General features: G+C 38.8%; 1 pseudogene; it reads left to right on the forward strand.

The window, feature by feature from the left end:
- Nucleotides 1-5270: 5270 nt before the first annotated feature.
- On the forward strand, nucleotides 5271-22037 carry LOC132349849 (thioredoxin-like protein 1; annotated as a pseudogene).
- Nucleotides 22038-22395: the final 358 nt, after the last annotated feature.

Consider the following 22395-nt stretch of genomic DNA (forward strand, 5'->3'; position numbering starts at 1 on the left):
TACTGTTCTTGGGAGGTGGTGGAAGAAATCAAATATAAATATGCAGGACTGTGAAACAAGGGGTGGAAGAGAGAGAGAGAAAGTGTGCAACCTCTCTGTCTCCATTCAGTAATAAAATTCCAAAACATATGAGAAAATAATGCTAAGAAAGACAGCAGCAAAATCAACAGCTGGAAGTAAATTCACTCTAGATGAAATGGAAATAATTGGAGAGATTATTACACACAGATCCTCACTGAAATAACTACTAAAGAATTTTAGGCAGAAGGAGAAAACATCTTGAGAGATGGGTTGGAGTGAAATATAGAAACAATACTTAGTGTAGAATTTGGTGAAATATGTTAAATTTAATTTACTATTGACTCTTTAAAAAAAGAATGGTATTTTTCCACATAACTAGATACAATTCAAATAATGTCAAGGAAAATATAGAAAGGGGAGGTATTCATTGTGTAATTAAAGCATATTAAGTTCTTGGGTTATTTGGGAGGAGGGTAGAAATACTGAATAACTTAAACTTTGTTATAAAATTTTATACTTAAGTAAATATGTGAAAATTTTGAAACTATCAAACAGAAAGAAGAAAAAGTGGAAAAAGAGGCAAATAAAGAGCATGATAAATCTAAAACATAAAATAAGATCATATAACTAAGTATGAATATAACAGCAATCAAAATAAATGTAAAGGAATTCAAATGGCCTATAGGAACAAGATTATCAGGCCAGATTTTTAAAAATCCAACCATCTGTGGTTTACTATAGACACATCTAAAACATAATTGTCCAGAAATGTTGAAAATAGAAAAAACACAAAAGACAATTACTAACTAAAAGAAAGTTGATATAACAATATTAATGTCAGATATAATTGAATTCAAGCTAAAAAGCATAAAGAGAGACATAGCATAGTAATAAAAGGAACAGTAATGAAAGGAACTAGCACATAACAGTGTTAGTTTGAATGGCTAACACTATGCCTTGAACTATAAAGAAAGAATACTATCAAAATCACAAGCCAAAATGAAAAACCTACCATCCTACTTAAGGTTTTGAAATACATATATCAAAAACCTGTGGAACCAACAGAAAATATCAATGTATATTGAAAAGGTCAAAAGTAATAAACCCATTTATAGATGTAGAAACTAAGTCTCTGGGAAGTTAAGTGATCCATCCAATGTCACAAAGTTTATATGAGTCAGAGCAACAACTATAACTCACATCTTTTAAGGCTAAATTCTATGCCCTTCCAATTTTATAACACTAAAACCAATAGAATAAACTGCACATTTGCAGAAACTAGATTTTTCCAGTCCCTTAAAATAAGTGTAAATGTGTAGCATCTCCAGTGGTGTTCCACTCAGATTCCCTTGGATCCCTTTGACCTTTTCAGTGTGCCTTTCCTTGCCTTCTAAGTGTTTTGCTTCTAATTTTCCATCTCTGTGATGCTCTATGGAGAACCTCCCTGGGGCTATTGGGTTGGCTTGAGAGACAGAAGTTCCTCAAAAGTAGTCCCTATCCAATGATTGACTGGAGTGGGAAAAAGAAAGCCCAGCTCTTTTGCCTTGGAGTTAGGCTGAAATTTGAGGTGTAATTTACATTATCAACCTCTCCTGAGGGTTAAGGCTGAGGCTAGAACTTGGCTTGGCTTCTTTCCTTCTCTGTCCTGCTTTCCACACCCAATTTTTCCCAAGAGAACTTCCTCAATAAATCAAGTTGCATGTGAATTCTTATCTCAAGGTCTGCTTCTTGGAACCCTCTGCTAAAATAAGGATCATACAACTCTGTACACAAGTATGGGGAGAGTAGAGAGTCATCCTAGGGAAAGAACATTTGAGTGGCTCAGAGTTCCTGGTGCTCTGGTTGGGAATTTCCAGCTGGATTTATGCACTGGGAATCTGGCATTGTGAATGTAGTGTCTGCCAAGCTAGAGAAAAATTCTCTTGCAATTTCAGACTTGAGGTCAATAACTATTGATTGACCAACTTTCTGTCCCCAACAGTCCCTCTTGGGTCCAATTCTAGATAAGTGATATTCAAATCTGGAGGATTCTTGGCTTACATCTGTCTCTCCCTCTTTCTCTCCCTCTCCCACTTGCTTTTAAGACTGGCTCCGAAGATGCAAAAATGGCACCGCAGAGCTCTGGGCCTTAAGATGCAGGACCACGGGTAGCCATACAAGCAACATCATGGCCTTTTGGGTTGATGTGGCCATTATTTCAGCCCCTACATTTTATCCCATAGCTTTGTTTTTCTTTGCTTTCCAAGTCTGGATCTACAGGTAGGCCCTATGTAGAAATCCAGGTCTGCCCCCTAGCAGGCAAAAATTCCATTACTCACTGTGGCTTAGAATAATATGTATATAATAAAATATTTACCATTTGAGTGCATGCTGTATGCCATTTTACAAATGAAGAAATTGAGGTTTAGAAAAGAAAAGTAACTTGCCCAGATTCACAAGGCTACAAAGTAGCTGGGTCTTGCTACCAACAGATGAAGGATTTGGTGAGCCACATATGAGTCCTGAACCTCCATGGATCCTACAAGTTATAGCATTTTCCACCCTGGCTTTGCTGACCAAGGCTCTAGCACTGGGATAGTCTTTGATTTTCTTGCTAAGTGCGCCAGTTGTACTTTCCCAGTTAGGGCCCTGACATCCATCCTCTGCTGACTGGTTTCTCCCGGGAGCTGACAATTTCTTATCAAAACGTGTCTTCAATTTCTACCTGCCATCCCCTACGTATATACATAGCAGGAGGATGTGTCCTAAATGCACATCTCTGGGGACTTCCTGTTTCAAAGCCCTGCCCACTTCCTGCCAGGCTTAGCTGTGGCAACTGGGGGCCTAAAACCCTCACTGTGTCTTAGGTTGGATTCCCCAGAAGCAGAGCCCAGGACAGGAAAAATCAGTTGCCCATGGTATATTGAGGAAGGAAGCTTAGGAGAAGCATCTAAGGGAGGAAAGAAGACAGGACAGGGGAAGAAGGCAAGCAAAGATGTGTGCTCTGGCAAAATCTAAACTTGGCCTGATCCATGAAAGGCTCTAGAGACACAATCGTCCCCTCCTCAAGGCAAGGGAGCTGGCCTTTTGTACCCCTGCATCAGTCAGTCATTGCTATAGGCTTCTCCTGGTGGGGGGTATAGGGGTATAACCTCCTAGGCATCACTTAAGGGCAATTCTTGGGGAAGGAGGCCTCTGTGAGCCCTTAGCAGCCAACACTGAAAGCAGCTGGGGGCTGGGGGCCCTGCCCATGTAAAAGCATCTACTCCAAGTGCCTGAGTCCAAGTCGGGCTCTGAACTGACAGGCTTCAGCAATCAGATCCCTTTCTCTCACCCCACCTCCCTGCTCCTGGACTCCTCCTGCTCCCCACCAGCCCTTGTGGCTGGGATCCTCCATGCCAGCTGCTCATCCACAGCTTACTTGATTTTAGTACAGAGTAAACTGCATTGGCGCCCGACACTTTATTAGTGTTCTAAATCTTTGTTTACAGTTACCAAGACTCCCCAGGTGGCAGCAAAAAAGTCAACAAGGAAATAATACTCCACCAGCTGGCGTATTAGTTGGGGATCAAACCACCATACAGGTAACAGCTGGGTGTGCGCCCACAATCCTCAAGGCATTGCTGGCCCTGAAGGCTCATCTGGAGTTACACGTTTTAACCCCCTTTCTGAGCCTGCCTGTTTACCCTCCACATCTTCCAGTTCTTTTGCACCATGTGGAAGCTGAGGTAGTAATGAGCTTTGAAGCTGTTCCACTGCCTTTGACAGCCCATAGTTGTTCGTTTGATCCAGTTGCTTGCTGCTACGTACATCAATCTCTTGGCAAAATCTGTGCCATTACGTCCCATTGTTTCCTTAGTCTAAAACTCACATCTTCTGATGTTAAATCCTATGTGTTTCTTGTTGTATGAAATGAACACTTTAATGTAGCTCTGAAGAAAAACTCTCCAGCTTTTCTTATCTGGGACTGAAGAAATTAGGGTGAGTCCAAAGGAAGTCATTCAGAGGGGCCAAGAGAAATATACTAAACACTGCTGCTATTGCTTCATGCTTCCTGGTTTGATTCCCTGGACCACATGCATGTGACCCATGGGCGGGCTAGAGACACCATGAGGGTGGCAACAGGCTTGGGCATTAGAGCTTGTGCCTGAATTCTGGTTCCAGAAAATCAGAGCTGCATGACTTGGAGCAAGTGACTTAAAATCTTCATGCATCAGATTTCTTCTCCATAAAATAATAGTACCTATTATTTAATGGCTGTGAGGATGACATTTGAAAATACATGTTAGACACTCAGCCTCGAGGCTGTGTCTAGATTTGGTGGGGCCTGAAGTTTATTTAAATATACCCTCCCACCAATTAAAAAAAATTAAAACATTTTGCATTTGCAGATTTTATGAAAATACTTAACTATGTGAACATGCTAAGGCCACTTTCAAGGCCTTGGGAAAGCTTCATGTATGTGAGAGGCCCCAAGCTTAAGCTTTATTAGCTTCATTTTAAATCTGCTTTTCTTAACAGTCAGTGCTCACTAAATATTAGCTGTCAGGGATCTGGTGTGGGAAAGAGGGGCCTCAGCTTCTTATACATGTGTTCTTAATTAGACTCCATGCCTCTTGGGAGTGAGCGAAAGACCCAATAATACGGTCTGGTGATCTGGGGGGAGTTTAGGAGAATGTATTGTGTCTGGGTGGGACAGTACCTTGTGAAAGGGATGTGACCAACTGTATTACCTAGGATAAGTAATGTTAGCTGCTATAAAAAATGACCCCTATAATTTCAGTAGCCCCAAAATAAAAAAATATATTTCTAATTCATATAAAGTCCACTGGATTCTCCTGGTTGGTAAGACCCAGACTCCTTCATCTCATGAGTCCCCATCTTAGTTCTTAGAATCCTCTCCATCTAGCTGATAGATAGGGAAAAAATACAGTGGAAGATAGCTCATGGGAAATCTTCGTGGGCCACATTCTACTGGATAGAACTCAGACACATGGCCACAAGTAACTGTAGAGGAATCTGGGAAATGTGGTCTAGCTGAGTAACCAGGAAGAAAGGGAAACAGATTTGGTGAGCCAGTTTAATATCTGCCAAACCAACTTTCCTTTAAGTTTGACTAAGGACCACAAGGCGGGGCTGAAGTAAATTTTACTTGAGTCCAATAACAGGCAGAGTTTTGTCTCTAGACTGAGTAGACAAGAGCTATGAGAAACACAGGAGATAAAAGGGAATCAATCATAAGAGGCAGGCCTATGGCTTCAAAGGTTAGTATGTCTTTTGTTGACCTTGTACTGATGCTACTGGAAGCCTTACTCCATGGGAAGGTCAAGAGGGAACCTCTCCACTTCCAGGATGTCCAAGAAGAACAGGGGTCTGTGGAAGTACAGGAGGAAGACCCTGGGCCAGACCATGTACCAGCCAGAGATAGGAGCAAAGAGTGGGAAGTAGTCCCCATTCCTGAGAGGTAGAAAGAAATTCATGCTCAAAGAAAAGTTCACAGTTTGGGAGAATAGACTAGAATATCAGAGAGGAAGTATAAGACATTATATTTTTGAAAGGGAAGATGGCAAAAACCACATTGGAAAAAGAGAGTCAACTCTACCCTTTGGCCATAACACCCAAAAGAGAAGAGAAATCTGAAAGCATTCCACACAACACAGAGAGCAGCAAGCAAGCCTTACTATGGATTCATAGTCTCCATCATCCGAGTCTACTCAGCAGTTTCCCCCGGCAGAATCACAAAGCCCTGCAGTGACCTCAGGAGCCAAGAGTGAGAACTGTCAGCATCAGGGTGCAGGTAGGGGTATTAAATAAATGATGTTGGGATTTCTGCTTATCATGGGACCCTGAGGGACCATGGACACTTGAGGACTTTGATTCATTCTCATCTGCCTACCACAGAACAGAAAGCATTGGATTGGTTATTTTCCTTTTTTTCTTTTTAAAAATTTAACTCTATTCTGACGTGCTGTGGCTAAAGCTTATAAAGAGTCCAGTCTCCTAGTACATTTCCAGGATGGCAGCTTAAGCAAAGAAGGAAGCAATCACTTTCTACCTTCACCCCATAGAATAAGGTCACCTGACCCTCAATTCTGAAAGCCGGTGGACTCCAAAGTTAAACTTGTCAGAGCCTTCCTGCTTCAAGGTCTTCACATTTCTTCTCAGCAGCTACTGGACCTCATCAGTCAGCTCAGTTTTACCCATATCTCAAGGGTTGATTTTTACCTATATAGGAAGAATTTACCCAGCTTTCATGGTATCAATTTTTCCTCAATGCTCTGCCTCTGAGCTGTACATAATCCTGTTTAAATAGCTAGATCATTTCCTTCCAAATAGAAATTCTTTCCAAATTTCTTTCCCCTATCAGGTGGCTCAACACCAACTGGGTAAGTACTATGACCAGTCACCCTGCTCCTTGTACTGCTCTGTTTTGGCCTGTCCCACTGGATCTCTTGCTTAGTCCCATGCTGTCTTCTCTGCCTGGAAACATCTTCCCATAGAGCCTTGCATGCCTCATTCCTGCTCATTGGTCAGGGTCAGCTTAAATCTCAACTCCTTAAAAACCCTCCTGTGATTAATTTATCTAAAACATGACCTACCTCTGTCATTCTCTTCCACTTACTCTGAAATTGTATAATTTATTTTTATTTATTTTTTATTTTAATTAAAAAAATTTTTTTATTAGTCATCCATTTTATAAACATCAGTGTATACATGTCAATCCCAATCTCCCAATTCATCACACCACCACCCCCACCCCCTGCCGCTTTCCCCCCTTGGTGTCCATATGTTGGTTCTCTACATCTGTGTCTCAATTTCTGCCCTGCAAACCAGTTCATCTGTATCATTTCTCTAGGTTCCACATATATGCATTAATATACGATATTTGTTTTTCTCTTTCTGACTTACTTCACTCTGGATGACAGTCTCTAGATCCATCCACGTCTCTACAAATGACCCAATTTCATTCCTTTTTATGGCTGAGTAATATTCCATTGTATATATGTACCACATCTTCTTTATCCAGTCGTCTATTGATGGGCATTTAGGTTGCTTCCATGACCTGGCTACTGTAAATAGTGCTGCAATGAACATTCGGGTGCATGTGTCTTTTTGAATTATGGTTTTCTCTGGATATATGCCTAGTAGTGGGATTGCTGGATCATATGGTAATTCTATTTTTAGTTTTTTAAGGAACCTCCATACTGTTCTCCATAGTGGCTGTATCAATTTACATTCCCACCAACAGTGCAAGAGTGTTCCCTTTTCTCCACACCCTCTCCAGCAGTTGTTGTTTGTAGATTTTCTGATGATGACCATTCTAAGTGGTGTGAGGTGATACCTCATTGTAGTTTTGATTTGCATTGCTCTAATAATTAGTGATGTTGAGCAGCTTTTCATGTGCTTCTTGGCCATCTGTATGTCTTCTTTGGAGAAATGTCTATTTAGGTCTTCTGCCCATTTTTGGATTAGGTTGTTTGTTTTTTTTTTTTTTAATATTGAGCTGCATGAGCTGTTTATATACTTTGGAGATTAATCCTTTGTCCATTGATTCATTTGCAAATATTTTCTCCCATTCTGAGGGTTGTCTTTTCGTCTTGTTTATGGTTTCCTTTGTTGTGCAAAAGCTTTGAAGTTTCCTTAGGTCCCATTTGTTTATTTTTGTTTTTATTTCCATTACTCTAGGAGGTGGATCAAAAAAGATATTGCTGTGATTTATGTCAAAGAGTGTTCTTCCTATGTTTTCCTCTAAGAGTTTTAAAGTGTCCAGTCTTACATTTAGGTCTTGAATCCATTTTGAGTTTATTTTTGTGTATGGTGTTAAGAAATGCTCTAATTTCATTCTTTTACGTGTAGCTGTCCAGTTTTCCCAGCACCACTTATTGAAGAGACTGTCTTTTCTCCATTGTATATCCTTGCCTCCTTTGTCATAGATTAGTTGACCATAGGTGCGTAGGTTTACCTCTGGCCTTTCTATCTTGTTCCATTGATCTATATTTCTGTTTTTGTGCCAGTACCATATTGTCTTGATTACTGTAGCTTTGTAGTATAGTCTGAAGTCAGAGAGCCTGATTCCTCCAGCTCTGTTTTTCTTTCACAAGATTGCTTTTGCTATTCAGGGTCTTGACATACAAATTGTGAAATTTTTGTTCTACTTCTGTGAAAAATGCCAGTGGTAGTTTGATAGGGATTGCATTGAATTAAAAGATTGCTTTGGGTAGTAGAGTCATTTTCACAATGTTGATTCTTCTAATCCAAGAACATGGTATATCTCTCCATCTATTTGTATCATCTTTAATTTCTTTCATCAGTGTCTTATAATTTTCTGCTTACAGGTCTTTTGTCTCCTTAGGTAGGTTTATTCCTAGATATTTTATTCTTTTTGTGGCAATGGTAAATGGGAGTGTTTTCTTAATTTCACTTTCAGATTTTTCATCATTAGTGTATAGGTATACAAGAGATTTCTGTGCATTAATTTTGTATCCTTCAACTTTACCAAATTCATGGATTAGCTCTAGTAGTTTTCTGGTGGCATCTTTAGGATTCTCTATGTATAGCATCATGTCATCTGCAAACAGTGACCGTTTTACTTCTTCTTTTCCAATTTGTATTCCTTTTATTTCTGTTTCTTCTCTGACTGCCATGGCTAGGACTTCCAAAACTATGCTGAATAATAGTGGTGAGAGTGGACATCCTCGTCTTGTTCCTGTTCTTAGAGAAACTGCTTTCAGTTTTTCACCATTGAGAATGATGTTTGCTGTGGGTTTGTCATATAAGGCCTTTATTATGTTGAGGTAGGTTCCCTCTATGCCCACTTTCTGGAGAGTTTTTATCATAAATTGGTGTTGAATTTTGTCAAAAGCTTTTTCTGCATCTATTGAGATGATCATAGGGTTTTTATGTTTCAATTTGTTAATATGGTGCATCACATTGATTGATTTGCATATACTGAAGAATCCTTGCATCCCTGGGATAAATCCCACTTGATCATCGTGTATGATCCTTTGAATGTGTTGTTGAATTCTGTTTGCTAGTATTTTGTTGAGGATTTTTGCATCTGTATTCATCAGTGATATTGGTCTGTAATTTTCTTTTTTTGTAGTATCTTTGTCTGGTTTTGGTATCAGGGTGATGGTGGCCTCATAGAATGAATTTGGGAGTGTTCCTTCCTCTGCAGTTTTTTGGAAGAGTTTGAGAAGGATGTCTGTTAGCTCTTCTCTAAATGTTTGATAGAATTCACCTGTGAAGCCATCTGGTCCTGGACTTTTGTTTGTTGGAAAATTTTTCATCACAGTTTCAATTTCATTACTTGTGATTGGTCTGTTCATATTTTCTATTTCTTCCTGTTTCAGTCTTGGAAGGTTATACCTTTCTAAGAATTTGTCCATTTCTTCCAGGTTGTCCATTTTATTGGCATAGAGTTGCTTGTAGTAATCTCTTAGGATGCTTTGTATTTCTGCGGTGTCTGTTGTGACTTCCCCTTTTTCATTTCTAATTTTATTGATCTGAATCCTCTCCCTCTTTTTCTTGATGAGTCTGGCTAATGGTTTATCAATTTTGTTTATATTCTGAAAGAACCAGCTTTTAGTTTTATTGATCTTTGCTATTGTTTTCTTTGATTCTATCTCTTTTATTTCTGCTCTGACCTTTATGATTTCTTTCCTTCTGCTAACTTTGGGTTTTGTTTGTTCTTCTTTCTCTACTTCCTTTAGGTGCAAGATTAGATTGTTTATTTGAGATTTTTCTTGTTTCTTGAGGTAGGCTTGTAAAGCTATAAACTTCCCTCTTAGAACTGCTTTTGCTGCATCCCATAGGTTTTAGATCGTCGTGTTTTCATTGTCATTTGTCTCTAGGTATATTTTGATTTCTTCTTTGATTTTTTCAGTGATCTCTTGGTTATTTAGTAACATATTGTTTAGCCTCCATGTGTTTGTGTTTTTTACATTTTTTTCCCTCTAATTCATTTCTAATCTCATTGCGTTGTGGTCAGAAAAGATGCTTGATATGATTTCACTTTTCTTAAATTTACTGAGGCTTGATTTGTGACCCAAGATGTGATCTATCCTGGAGAATGTTCCATGCGCACTTGAGAAGAAAGTGTAATCTGCTGTTTTTAGATGGAATGTCCTATAATATCAATTAAATCTATCTGGTCTATTGTGTCATTTAAAGCTTGTGTTTCCTTATTAATTTTCTGTTTGGATGATCTGTCCATTGGTGTAAGTGAGGTGATAAAGTTCCCCACTATTACTGTGTTACTGTCAATGTTCTCTTTTATAGCTGTTAGCAGTTGCCTTATCTATTGGGGTGCTCCTATGTTGGGTGCATATATATTTATAATTTTTATATTTACTTTTTGGATTGATTCCTTGATCATTATGTAGTGTCCTTCCTTGCCTCTTGTAACATTCTTTATTTTAAAGTCTATTTTATGTGATATTAGTGATGCTACTCCAACTTCCTTTTTATTTCCATTTGCATGGAATATCTTTTTCCATCCCCTCACTTTCAGTCTGAATGTGTCCCTAGGTCTTAAGTGGGTCTTTTGTAGACAGCATATATATGGGTCTTGTTTTTGTATCCATTCAGCAAGCCTCTGTCTTTTGGTTGGAGCATTTCATCCATTCACGTTTAAGGTAATTATCAATATGTATGTTCCTATGAACATTTTCTTAATTGTTTTGGGTTTGTTTTTGTAGGGCCTTTTCTTCTCTTGTGTTTCCCACTTAGAGAAGTTCCTTTAACATTTGTTGTAGAGCTGGTTTGGTGGTGCTGAAATCTCTTAGCTTTTGCTTGTCTGTAAAGCTTTTGATTTCTCCATCAAATCTGAATTAGATCCTTGCAGGGTAGAGTAATCTTTTTTTTTTTTTTTTTTTTTTTTAGTTGTTTTGTTTGTTTTTTTATACTGCAGGTTCTTATTAGGCATCAGTTTTATACACATCAGTGTATACATGTCAATCCCAATCGCCCAATTCAGCACACCACCATCCCCACCCCACCGCAGTTTTCCCCCCTTGGTGTCCATATGTCCATTCTCTACATCTGTGTCTCAACTTCTGCCCTGCAAACTGGCTCATCTGTACCATTTTTCTAGGTTCCGCATACATGCATTAATATACGATATTTGTTTTTCTCTTTCTGACTTACTTCACTCTGTATGACAGTCTCTAGATCCATCCACGTCTCAACAAATGACTCAATTTCGTTCCTTTTTATGGCTGAGTAATATTCCATTGTATATATGTACCACATCTTCTTTATCCATTTGTCTGTTGATGGGCATTTAGGTTGCTTCCATGACCTGGCTATTGTAAATAGTGCTGCAATGAACATTCGGGTGCATGTGTCTTTTTGAATTACGGTTTTCTCTGGGTATATGCCCAGTAGTGGGATTGCTGGGTCATATGGTAATTCTATTTTTAGTTTTTTAAGGAACCTCCATATTGTTCTCCATAGTGGCTGTATCAATTTACATTCCCACCAACAGTGCAAGAGGGTTCCCTTTTCACCACACCCTCTCCAGCATTTGTTGTTTGTAGATTTTCTGATGATGCCCATTCTAACAGGAGTGAGGTGATACCTCATTGTAGTTTTGATTTGCATTTCTCTAATAATTAGTGATGTTGAGCATCTTTTCATGTGCTTCGTGGCCGTCTGTATGTCTTCTTTGGAGAAATGTCTATTTAGGTCTTCTGCCCATTTTTGGATTGGGGTGTTTGTTTCTTTGATATTGAGCTGAATGAGCTGTTTATATATTTTGGAGATTAATCCTTTGTCCGTTGATTCATTTGCAAATATTTTCTCCCATTCTGAGGGTTGTCTTTTCGTCTTGTTTATGGTTTCCTTTGCTGTGCAAAAGCTTTGAAGTTTCATTAGGTCCCACTTGTTTATTTTTGTTTTTATTTCCATTACTCTAGGAGGTGGATCAAAAAAGATCTTGCTGTGATTTATGTCAAAGAGTGTTCTTCCTATGTTTTCCTCTAAGAGTTTTATAGTGTCCAGTCTTATATTTAGGTCTCTAATCCATTTTGAGTTTATTTTTGTGTATGGTGTTAGGGAGTATTCTAATTTCATTCTTTTACATGTAGCTGTCCAGTTTTCCCAGCACCACTTATTGAAGAGACTGTCTTTTCTCCATTGTATATCTTTGCCTCCTTTGTCATAGATTAGTTGACCATAGGTGCGTGGGTTAATCTCTGGGCTTTCTATCTTGTTCCATTGATCTATGTTTCTGTTTTTGTGCCAGTACCATATTGTCTTGATTACTGTAGCTTTGTAGTATAGTCTGAAGTCAGGGAGTCTGATTCCTCCAGCTCCATTTTTTTGCCTCAAGACTGCTTTGCCTATTCGGGGTCTTTTGTGTCTCCATACAAATTTTAAGATGATTTGTTCTAGCTCCGTAAAAAATGCCATTGGTAATTTGATAGGGATTGCATTGAATCTGTAGATTGCTTTGGGTAGTATACTCATTTTCACAATGTTGATTCTTCCAATCCAAGAACATGGTATATCTCTCCATCTGTTGGTATCATCTTTAATTTCTTTCATCAGTGTCTTATAGTTTTCTGCATACAGGTCTTTTGTCTCCCTAGGTAGGTTTATCCCTAGGTATTTTATTCTTTTTGTTGCAATGGTAAATGGGAGTGTTTCCATAATTTCTCTTTCAGATTTTTCATCATTAGTGTATAGGAATGCAAGAGATTTCTGTGCATTAATTTTGTATCCTGCAACTTTACCATATTCATTAATTAGCTCTAGCAGTTTTCTGGTGGCAGTTTTAGGATTCTCTATGTATAGTATCATGTCATCCGCAAACAGTGACAGTTTTACTTCTTCTTTTCCAATTTGTATTCCTTTTATTTCTTTTTCTTCTCTGATTGCCGTGGCTAGGACTTCCAAAACTATGTTGAATAATAGTGGTGAGAGTGGACATCCTTGTCTCGTTCCTGATCTTAGAGGAAATGCTTTCAGTTTTTCACCATTGAGAATGATGTTTGCTGTGGGTTTGTCATATATGGCCTTTATTATGTTGAGGTAGGTTCCCTCTATGCCCACTTTCTGGAGAGTTTTTATCAGAAATGGGTGTTGAATTTTGTCAAAAGCTTTTTCTGCATCTATTGAGATGATCACATGGTTTTTATTCTTCAATTTGTTAATATGGTGTATCACATTGATTGATTTGCGTATATTGAAGAATCCTTGCATCCCTGGGATAAATCCCACTTGATCGTGGTGTATGATCCTTTTAATGTGTTGTTGGATTCTGTTTGCTAGTATTTTGTTGAGGATTTTTGCATCTATATTCATCAGTGATATTGGTCTGTAATTTTCTTTTTTTGTAGTGTCTTTGTCTGGTTTTGGTATCAGGGTGATGGTGGCCTCATAGAATGAGTTTGGGAGTGTTCCTTCCTCTGCAATTTTTTGGAAGAGTTTGAGAAGGATGGGTGTTAGCTCTTCTCTAAATGTTTGATAGAATTCACCTGTGAAGCCATCTGGTCCTGGACTTTTGTTTGTTGGAAGATTTTTAATCACAGTTTCAATTTCATTACTTGTGATTGGTCTGTTCATATTTTCTATTTCTTCCTGGTTCAGTCTTGGAAGGTTATACCTTTCTAAGAATTTGTCCATTTCTTCCAGGTTGTCCATTTTATTGGCATAAAGTTGCTTGTAGTAGTCTCTTAGGATGCTTTGTATTTCTGCAGTGTCTGTTGTAACTTCTCCTTTTTCATTTCTGATTTTATTGATTTGAGTCCTCTCCCTCTTTTTCTTGATGAGTCTGGCTAATGGTTTATCAATTTTGTTTATCTTCTCAAAGAACCAACTTTTAGTTTGATTGATCTTTGCTATTGTTTTCTTTGTTTCTATTTCATTTATTTCTGCTCTGATCTTTATGATTTCTTTCCTTCTGCTAACTTTGGGTTTTGTTTGTTCTTCTTTCTCTAGTTTCTTTAAGTGTAAGGTTAGATTGTTTACTTGAGCTTTTTCTTGTTTCTTTAGGTAGGCTTGTATAGCTATAAACTTCCCTCTTAGAACTGCTTTTGCTGCATCCCATAGGTTTTGGGTCGTCGTGTTTTCATTGTCATTTGTCTCTAGGTATTTTTTGATTTCCTCTTTGATTTCTTCAGTGATCTCTTGGTTATTTAGTAACGTATTGTTTAGCCTCCATGTGTTTGTCCTTTTTACGTTTTTTTCCCTGTAATTCATTTCTAATCTCATAGCGTTGTGGTCAGAAAAGATGCTTGATATGATTTCAATTTTCTTAAATTTACTGAGGCTTGATTTGTGACCCAAGATGTGATCTATCTTGGAGAATGTTCCGTGCGCACTTGAGAAGAACGTGTAATCTGCTGTTTTTGGATGGAATGTCCGATATATATCAATTAAATCTATCTGGTCTATTGTGTCATTTAAAGCTTCTGTTTCCTTATTTATTTTCATTTTGGATGATCTGTCCATTGGTGTAAGTGAGGTGTTAAAGTCCCCCACTATTATTGTGTTACTGTCGATTTCCTCTTTTATAGCTGTTAGCAGTTGCCTTATGTATTGAGGTGCTCCTATGTTGGGTGCATATATATTTATAATTGTTATATCTTCTTCTTGGATTGATCCCTGGATCATTATGTAGTGTCCTTCCTTGTCTCTTGTAACATTCTTTAATTTAAAGTCTATTTTATCTGATATGAGTATAGCTACTCCAGCTTTCTTTTGATTTCCATTTGCATGGAATATCTTTTTCCATCCCATCACTTTCAGTCTGTATGTGTCCCTAGGTCTAAAGTGGGTCTCTTGTAGACAGCATATATATGGGTCTTGTTTTTGTATCCATTCAGCCAGTCTATGTCTTTTGGTTGGGGCATTTAATCCATTCACGTTTAAGGTAATTATCGATATGTATGTTCCTATGACCATTTTCTTAATTGTTTTGTGTTTGTTTTTGTAGGTCCTTTTCTTCTCTTGTGTTTCCCACTTAGAGAAGTTCCTTTAGCATTTGTTGTAGAGCTGGTTTGGTGGTGCTGAATTCTCTTAGCTTTTGCTTGTCTGTAAAGCTTTTGATTTCTCCATCAAATCTAAATGAGATCCTTGCCGGGTAGAGTAATCTTGGTTGTAGGTTCTTCCCTTTCATCACTTTAAGTATATCATGCCACTCCCTTCTGGCTTGTAGAGTTTCTGCTGAGAAATCAGCTGTTAACCTTATGGGAGTGCCCTTGTGTATTTTTTGTCGTTTTCCCCTTGATGCTTTCAATAATTTTTCTTTGTCTTTAATTTTTGCCAATTTGATTACTGTGTGTCTTGGCATGTTTCTCCTTGGGTTTGTCCTGTATGGACTCTCTGCACTTCCTGGACTTGGGTGGTTATTTCCTTTCCCATGTTAGGGAAGTTTTCAACTATAATCTCTTCAGGTATTTTCTCTGGTCCTTTCTCTCTCTCTTCTCCTTCTGGGACCCCTATAATGCGAATGTTGTTGCATTTAATATTGTCCCAGAGTTCTCTTACGCTGTCTTCATTTCTTTTCATTCTTTTTTCTTTATTCTGTTCCGCAGCAGTGAATTCCACCATTCTTTCTTCCAGGTCACTTATCCGTTCTTCTGCCTCAGTTATTCTGCTATTGATTCCTTCTAGTTTAGTTTTCATATCAGTTATTGTATTGTTCATCTCTGTTTCTTTTTTCTTTAATTCTTCTAGGTCTTTTTTAAACATTTCTTGCATCTTCTCGATCTTTGCCTCCATTCTTTTTCCGAGGTCCTGGATCATCTTCACTATCATTAGAGAATTTATTATTATTTTTTGCTCATTGCTATCGGTCTCCCCAACCAGAACACAAAATTCACAACAGGAGTCACTCTGTCTTGTTTGTCATGGTAACCCTAGGACGTCTGGGAACTTAATAAATATTTGTTGATTGAATGGGTTCCATATTCCACCTGCCCGTTGATTTTTTTTTCACCAACAACAGCATCAATGTCTTTTCCCTTCAGCATTAGCCACAAGTTAATAAATCCAACTCTGTTCCCCAAAACAAAATTTTACATTGATAGGGAATGACATGCATGCACTTTGAACCAATATTTGTGATTTTCTATCTTGGAGAAATTTAACTAATAGTTCAGCCTTACAGAAAACATGTCCTACTATACCAGCTACATCTGGGGTTCTCCATACTTTTCCTAGAAAATATGTATAGGACTGGGGGAAAAAGAGGAGCATCATTCAGCTACAAAGCTTAGAAAACTCTCTTTTGGTCTCCCTCTTGGCTCTACAGTAGATATGACTAATGTATAGAATTCCCCCCTCCCACGGCTGCTCTTCTAGAAAGACATGGTACCAAACTGTAATTTTCATACATCAAAATTATGACTGGCTTATTCATTTCTGTAAAACAAGTACCTAGAACAGCCCCTGGCATGTGGTTGGTGCTCAGTAAATGCAAATTGAATGCCTATTGAATGACCAGATTTATAAACATTTGCCAGTTACCTGGACAGAGTTTGGCCCTTGAGAAGAAAGGAGTTGGCCATAGCATCCCGGAATTAGCACTGCCAGAGTCACTGGGAAGAGAATGGATTTTGCAGACCCGAATGTTAGCACATTAAGGAGTGGAAGGCTGGAGATCATCTTTGCTTTGGTTTAATAATTTTATCTAGACCTCTTTATTCAGTAGAACTTAGCTCCCAGTAAGAGGTCAATTCTATAATGAGAAGTTTTGTTCTTCCATTATTTTTGAGACATTTAAGGTCCAATAAAAGGGGTTAGGACTGACTTGGTATCGGAAATTAAAAGGAAGACAAAACATTTGCATGTTTTGACAATAGCTTCACACTTTCACCTGTGCAACCTTTTCTTAAACACTCTTGCAATTATCTGAGAATCAGGATTCCATAATCCAGTCTGAAATGGTTTCCTCTGGAGGCTCATGTAAATGCATTCCTTTCTTGCTTTCTCCCTGACTTCTGATTTTGCTTACATGCTTGATAAGCACCCCAAGGACAAGGAGGACACAGAGAGCAGAGTGTTGAGCATTGATTCAGTCAGCAGTTTGTGTATTTTCTTTCTTATCCTGGATATGAAACCCCATTCTAAAATTTGCAATTAAAACCAGAGCCTACCTTAAAGATAACATTATCTTTTTCCTCCAATGGTCAAACTCTGCATAATAACATCAAATTGTATTCACTGTCCCTCCAGAGTGGCTCACTGCTTTTAATAAGTAAGTGGAAAAGAGAATGTTGTTCTTGGTTCTAGCTGTATTCCATTGCAAAAGCTCAAACTGCACTAGGGTGAAGATTACAATATTTCTGCAAGGGTTAGAAGGGATCCCAACTATCCAAAATAGCTCAATGTGCCCAGATGGAGACCGTTGCATTTACGTGTGGTGTCTAAGCCTCTTTTCTGGCACACAGTTGTTTAAGAAGCCATTTTTCTTGGTATGTCCTGATAATCCCACCTCATTTCCGCCAAGGGCAGGACTGAATTAGAACAGCATGACCAAGGATAACCTCTAAAACATGATTTTATGTTGACCCCCTGCCATCCCCAGGATATATGATGGTTTAAGAGGGCTATGCATCCTTTGACACTCTTCCACTAAGGGGTAGGGTCTGCGTTCCCACCCTTTGATATCGGGTGGGCTTTGTCATTGCCTCAACCTAAGGAGTGCAACAGAAATAACCCTGAGACTGCCATGTGCTGAAGGTACCAGGTGGGGAGACCACTGAGAGAGAAGAGAGATGACCAATGAGCCCCAGCTGTTCCAGCCCCAGCCATTCTATCTTCCCAGGCCATAGAATGCCATGCATGTGAATGTAGAAAACTTCAAGATGACTCTAGCTCTAGTTGCTTTCTGATTGTAACCACCAAGAGCTGGGAGCCAGATGTGCCCAGAGGAGCCTGGCTGACCCCAGAACCATGAGAGACACTAATAAGTTATTATTGTCTTAAGACCCTATGTTTTGAGGTTGTTGGTTACATTGCAGTAAATAACTAGAAGAGGAGGCATCACTCATAATGTGATGTGGAACTCAACCCAGATGATTCTCCTGCTCCCACTAGATACAAGGCTGTGGTAGGCGGCACTGATGTGAGCACACAGAGACAAAGCAATGCCACACGGGACGCTGGAGCTGGTAGCTGTCTGCAGGCTATGATTTGACAGAGAATCAATGGAACCTCCCCAAGGGGACTACTCTGGTTCCTGAACGTAGTAATTGCTTAGACAGGATTTGCATCCTAGCAAACGTGCAGAATGCTAGAGATCCCCACATACAGGGAGTTTCAAACTAGGAGCACTTGGGGTTTTGAGAAGGGACTGTCAAGGAGGTAGGGTGCAGAGCAAACCTAGTGGGAACAACCTTTTCCTTTTCTCTGTTCTCAGGGTCAGGGCTTCTTTCCAGCCTCAGGGGTGGGACATGTGACTCCAGTGACCCATCAGTGCAACACATTCCTCTGGCCATTATGATTGCTGTAGGCTTGGACATGAGGTCCAGGCCAGCCAATCAAAGTGAATGTCAGGATCTTCACAGGGAATTCTGGGGGAAAGATGTTCACTCTTCTTCACTAGATTGGACATTAAAAGGATGTTGTTCTGAGAGCTTCCAGCAGTCATCCTGTGATGAGGAGGCAAGGATCCTGGGAATGGAATAGAAAGAGGGAAAGCAGAGGAGAGAGGAGGCAGACAAACTGATCTTGATATCTTTGTTTGTACCTCTGTATCCAGCTATGCTTGAAGCTGGACCTTCCTGGGTTATTTTTTAATTTGAGCCCATAAATTTATTGTGCCTGTTGACTTAAGCAACTAGAATCAAAAGAATATCAATGAATACATATATGCTTAGCTTCTTCAGAAGTATGTCTGGGAAAAATTATTTCTGCTGCTAAAAATGTGTTTAGAAATAGCTGATATTAGCGCATTTGATTTAGTCCTTTTTGTTTTGCAAAAGGAAAGGAATAAAGTCAAATTAGTACCCTGGTCACCTGACATAATCCCATGTAATAATAATGATGATAAAGATGATGATGATGGTACTAACATTCACTGAGCCCTAATCCTGGGCAAGACAATGTTCTAAATGCTATGGATATATTAGCTCATTTAATCATCTCAATAATATTATAGGATACTCCATGATTATGCCCATATACAAATAACGGAATTGAAACACAGAGAAGATAAGTAACATTCCTCAGATCACACAGCAGTAGTGGTGAAGCTCGGATTGAACCCAGATCATTCTCTTAGCTGTACCCTGCTGCTGTCTCTGACAAGGTAAAGTGATTTTTGAACAACCCCTGGGTTCTGGGCCTTTTGTCTTTTCACAGTGCCTCCATTCTTAAAGCATGCAACCCAGAAGGCTCATGTTAAATATAAGTGGGAGAGTTTCCATCACTGTGGATTTGCCTCCATCATCTGTTCTAATTCCAGCAACAAAGTACGTGCTTTAGCCATGTCGGCTTGGGTCTGACATCTTTCCCAGAGGTGAGAAAATGCAGAGATCAAAGAGAAAAATTTTAACGTAAGTTGTCAGCTTGTTTCTGCTGCCAAAAATTTTCATGCTTAAAAATATGGCACAATACTTTATTCTTCAATTTAAAAAAATTAAATTGTAGCTGACTCTCAGTCCTCTTTTCACTTGGGTTGAGGAAGATTCAGTCTCAGTGAGAATGAAGAGTCTTCCCTCCCACCCCTCCAGTTCCCAGAAGGGTCCAGGAAGTTGTGTGCAGCATAGAATTTGGGGGGCTCCCCCTCCCGGTGTTTGGACCCTGTATGCTCCTTGTTCAGATGTGCATAGTCCTTGGAGGGAAGGTGGCTCTGACAGACACTTCATTGTCTGTTACTCTTGGGTTCAGGGCACTTTGTGAGACTGGTTTCCCAGAGGCTGGGGCCAAGCTTCCCTCATGGGCCTCACATCCATTTAATTCTAAGGAGATGTTAGGGTGCCAGATGGGAAGCCACCATCCCTTTCTTTGTCTCCACTAATCTTCACCTCTCTGCTTTTACTATTTCTACCTTCCTTTGGATGAAGAACACAAGCACCCTCACTGCCCCCACTCCGTTCTTTGTAGCACTTTTCACATTGCATGGGTTTCAGCCTAAATTAAAATGGGCTTTTTAAAGAATTGCAGGGCTTTTAACCATTCAAGCATCATTTATTTTACTATTCCCTTAAATACATTTTGAAAAATCTCTTAGAAGTCCAGTCAGTTTAGGGGTTAGTTAGTGTGTATTTTAATTGACCATTCAATTTCAAATAAATATGGAGGAAATTATAACCCTCTTCAACAGCTCAACGACAATTTAAGGAGAATGAGAACCTGATTGAAACCATTAGGAACTTAGAAACCAGACTCGGATGTGGTCAGATGTGGTCAAAGAAAACAAGCCCAGGAATTTTTAAAACCTGTCTTATTTTGCTTTTAAGAAAAACGTTAAAATCACAAAATTAAAAGAGATATTGCCCTAAATTTGAAACGATTTAATAAACAGATTGGATGCAATTATTATAGTTGGCATTGAGAAATATTGATAACTAAAATTTTATCTTTTGAAAAATAAAAATGATTGTTCTCACCTAGCCTGTAGGCTAGAAGCTGGGAAAGAAAACATTTCAATATCCTGTCCTCTATTACATATGTTGATCAACCCATGTAATCAAATTCCTGATCAGATGGGCCATCTGCAGATACCCCGAGAAGGAGAGTTTTCTATCAGCCCCATTTTATTTACTCCCTTTTTGGATTTGTGGACTTTACTGAATTTTGTGGTAGGTGAATAATAGCCTAATAAAACTATTCCAAAAACTATTCCAAAAATTTATATATATACATATATATACACACCATATATGTATATATATAAATAATGTTATAAAATATATATAAAAACTATATATAATTTTAAATGTATAACACATTATAATCAATATAGTGTGTATTATGTATCTCATATGTATAATGTGTTGTTAGTTGTATCTTACATTATATATTGTATAAATGCATCTATGATTACATCATATAAAATTATAGACCTTCTCTTCCTTCATCTTTCCTCTCCCCCTCCCATCCCGCCCCCTCTGCTGCTCCGCTCTCTGGCCTGACTCGGCCCTTGGGGGCCCCTGGAGAAGACACCAGGGTCGCCACCTCCTTTGTCCAGGCCTAGGTCTTCCTGAGCCTCCCCCCTTCCTCTCCAGGGTCTTCTTCTTCAGTTTTGAAGCCAGTGGTGTTGTAGCCACCCTGCCAGGCTCTCTGAGAGTGGTGGGTGTGAAACAGGTCGGGAGTGACCTAGATTTCCAGACTCACCATTGTCAAATTCACCATGAGAGGGTGTGGACCGTGTTTAAGGATTGCCCCAGCATTCAGCTCTATGAGTAGTAAGTATCCACAAGCAGTTTTCTTGGAAGTAGGTGTACATCAGTGTCAGGGAATCAGCAATACCTACATTTTTGTTTTTTTGAAACAAAGTGAGAGTTGATCAGTATCAAGGAGCAAATGCTGTGGGACTAGAGGAAAAAATCAAGCAGCACTTAGAAAACAACCCTGGAAGCAATGAGGACACAGATATTCCAAAAGGCTATATGGATTTTATGCTTTTTTATTAACAATGCTGGCTGTGAATGTCTTAATGAAAGTGAGGAGCATGGATTTGACAACTGTTTATGAAAAGACATGACCTTCTTGGAATCTGATTGGGATGGACAGCTGTTTATTACTGTGGTCTTCAATCAGCCTGTTAAGCTTTATTCAATGAAATTTCAAGGCCCAGATAATGGTCAGTGTCCGAAATACGTAAAAATTTCTACCAATCTACCCCTATCTATGGATTTTGAAAAGGCAGAAAGAAGTGAACCAATTCCAGCTCTGGAACTATCAGAGGATGATATGAAAGAAGATGGTATTGTCCCACTTCATATGTTAAGTTTCAGAATGTTAACAGCGTAACTATATTTGTTCAGTCCAATCAAGGTGAAGAAGAAACAGCTAGAATTTCATATTTTACTTTTATTGGGACTCCAGTCCAGGCAGCAAACATGAATGATTTCAAATGAGTAGTTTGCAAAAAAGGAGAAAGCCACAAAGGTACAAAAGACACTGGGAGACCATATTGCAATCAGAGCTACAACTCTTGGATAATTGCTTGATTCTCGCCAGAGACCTTCTTTTTTTTTTTAATTTAATTAAAAAAATATATAGTTGATTTACAATGTTGTGTTAGTTTCAGGTATACAGCACGGTGAATCAGTTATACGTATACATATATACACTCTTTTTAAGATTCTTTTCCCATATAGGCCATTACAAAGTATTGAGTAGAATTCCCTGTGTTATACAGTAGATCCTTATTCATTATCTATTTTATATATAGTAGTGTGTATAAGACTTTCAATATTTCATTCATTGACATTA

This window comes from Balaenoptera ricei, chromosome 15 (assembly GCF_028023285.1).
Source record: "Balaenoptera ricei isolate mBalRic1 chromosome 15, mBalRic1.hap2, whole genome shotgun sequence".
In the NCBI taxonomy this organism is placed as follows: Eukaryota; Metazoa; Chordata; class Mammalia; order Artiodactyla; family Balaenopteridae; genus Balaenoptera; species Balaenoptera ricei.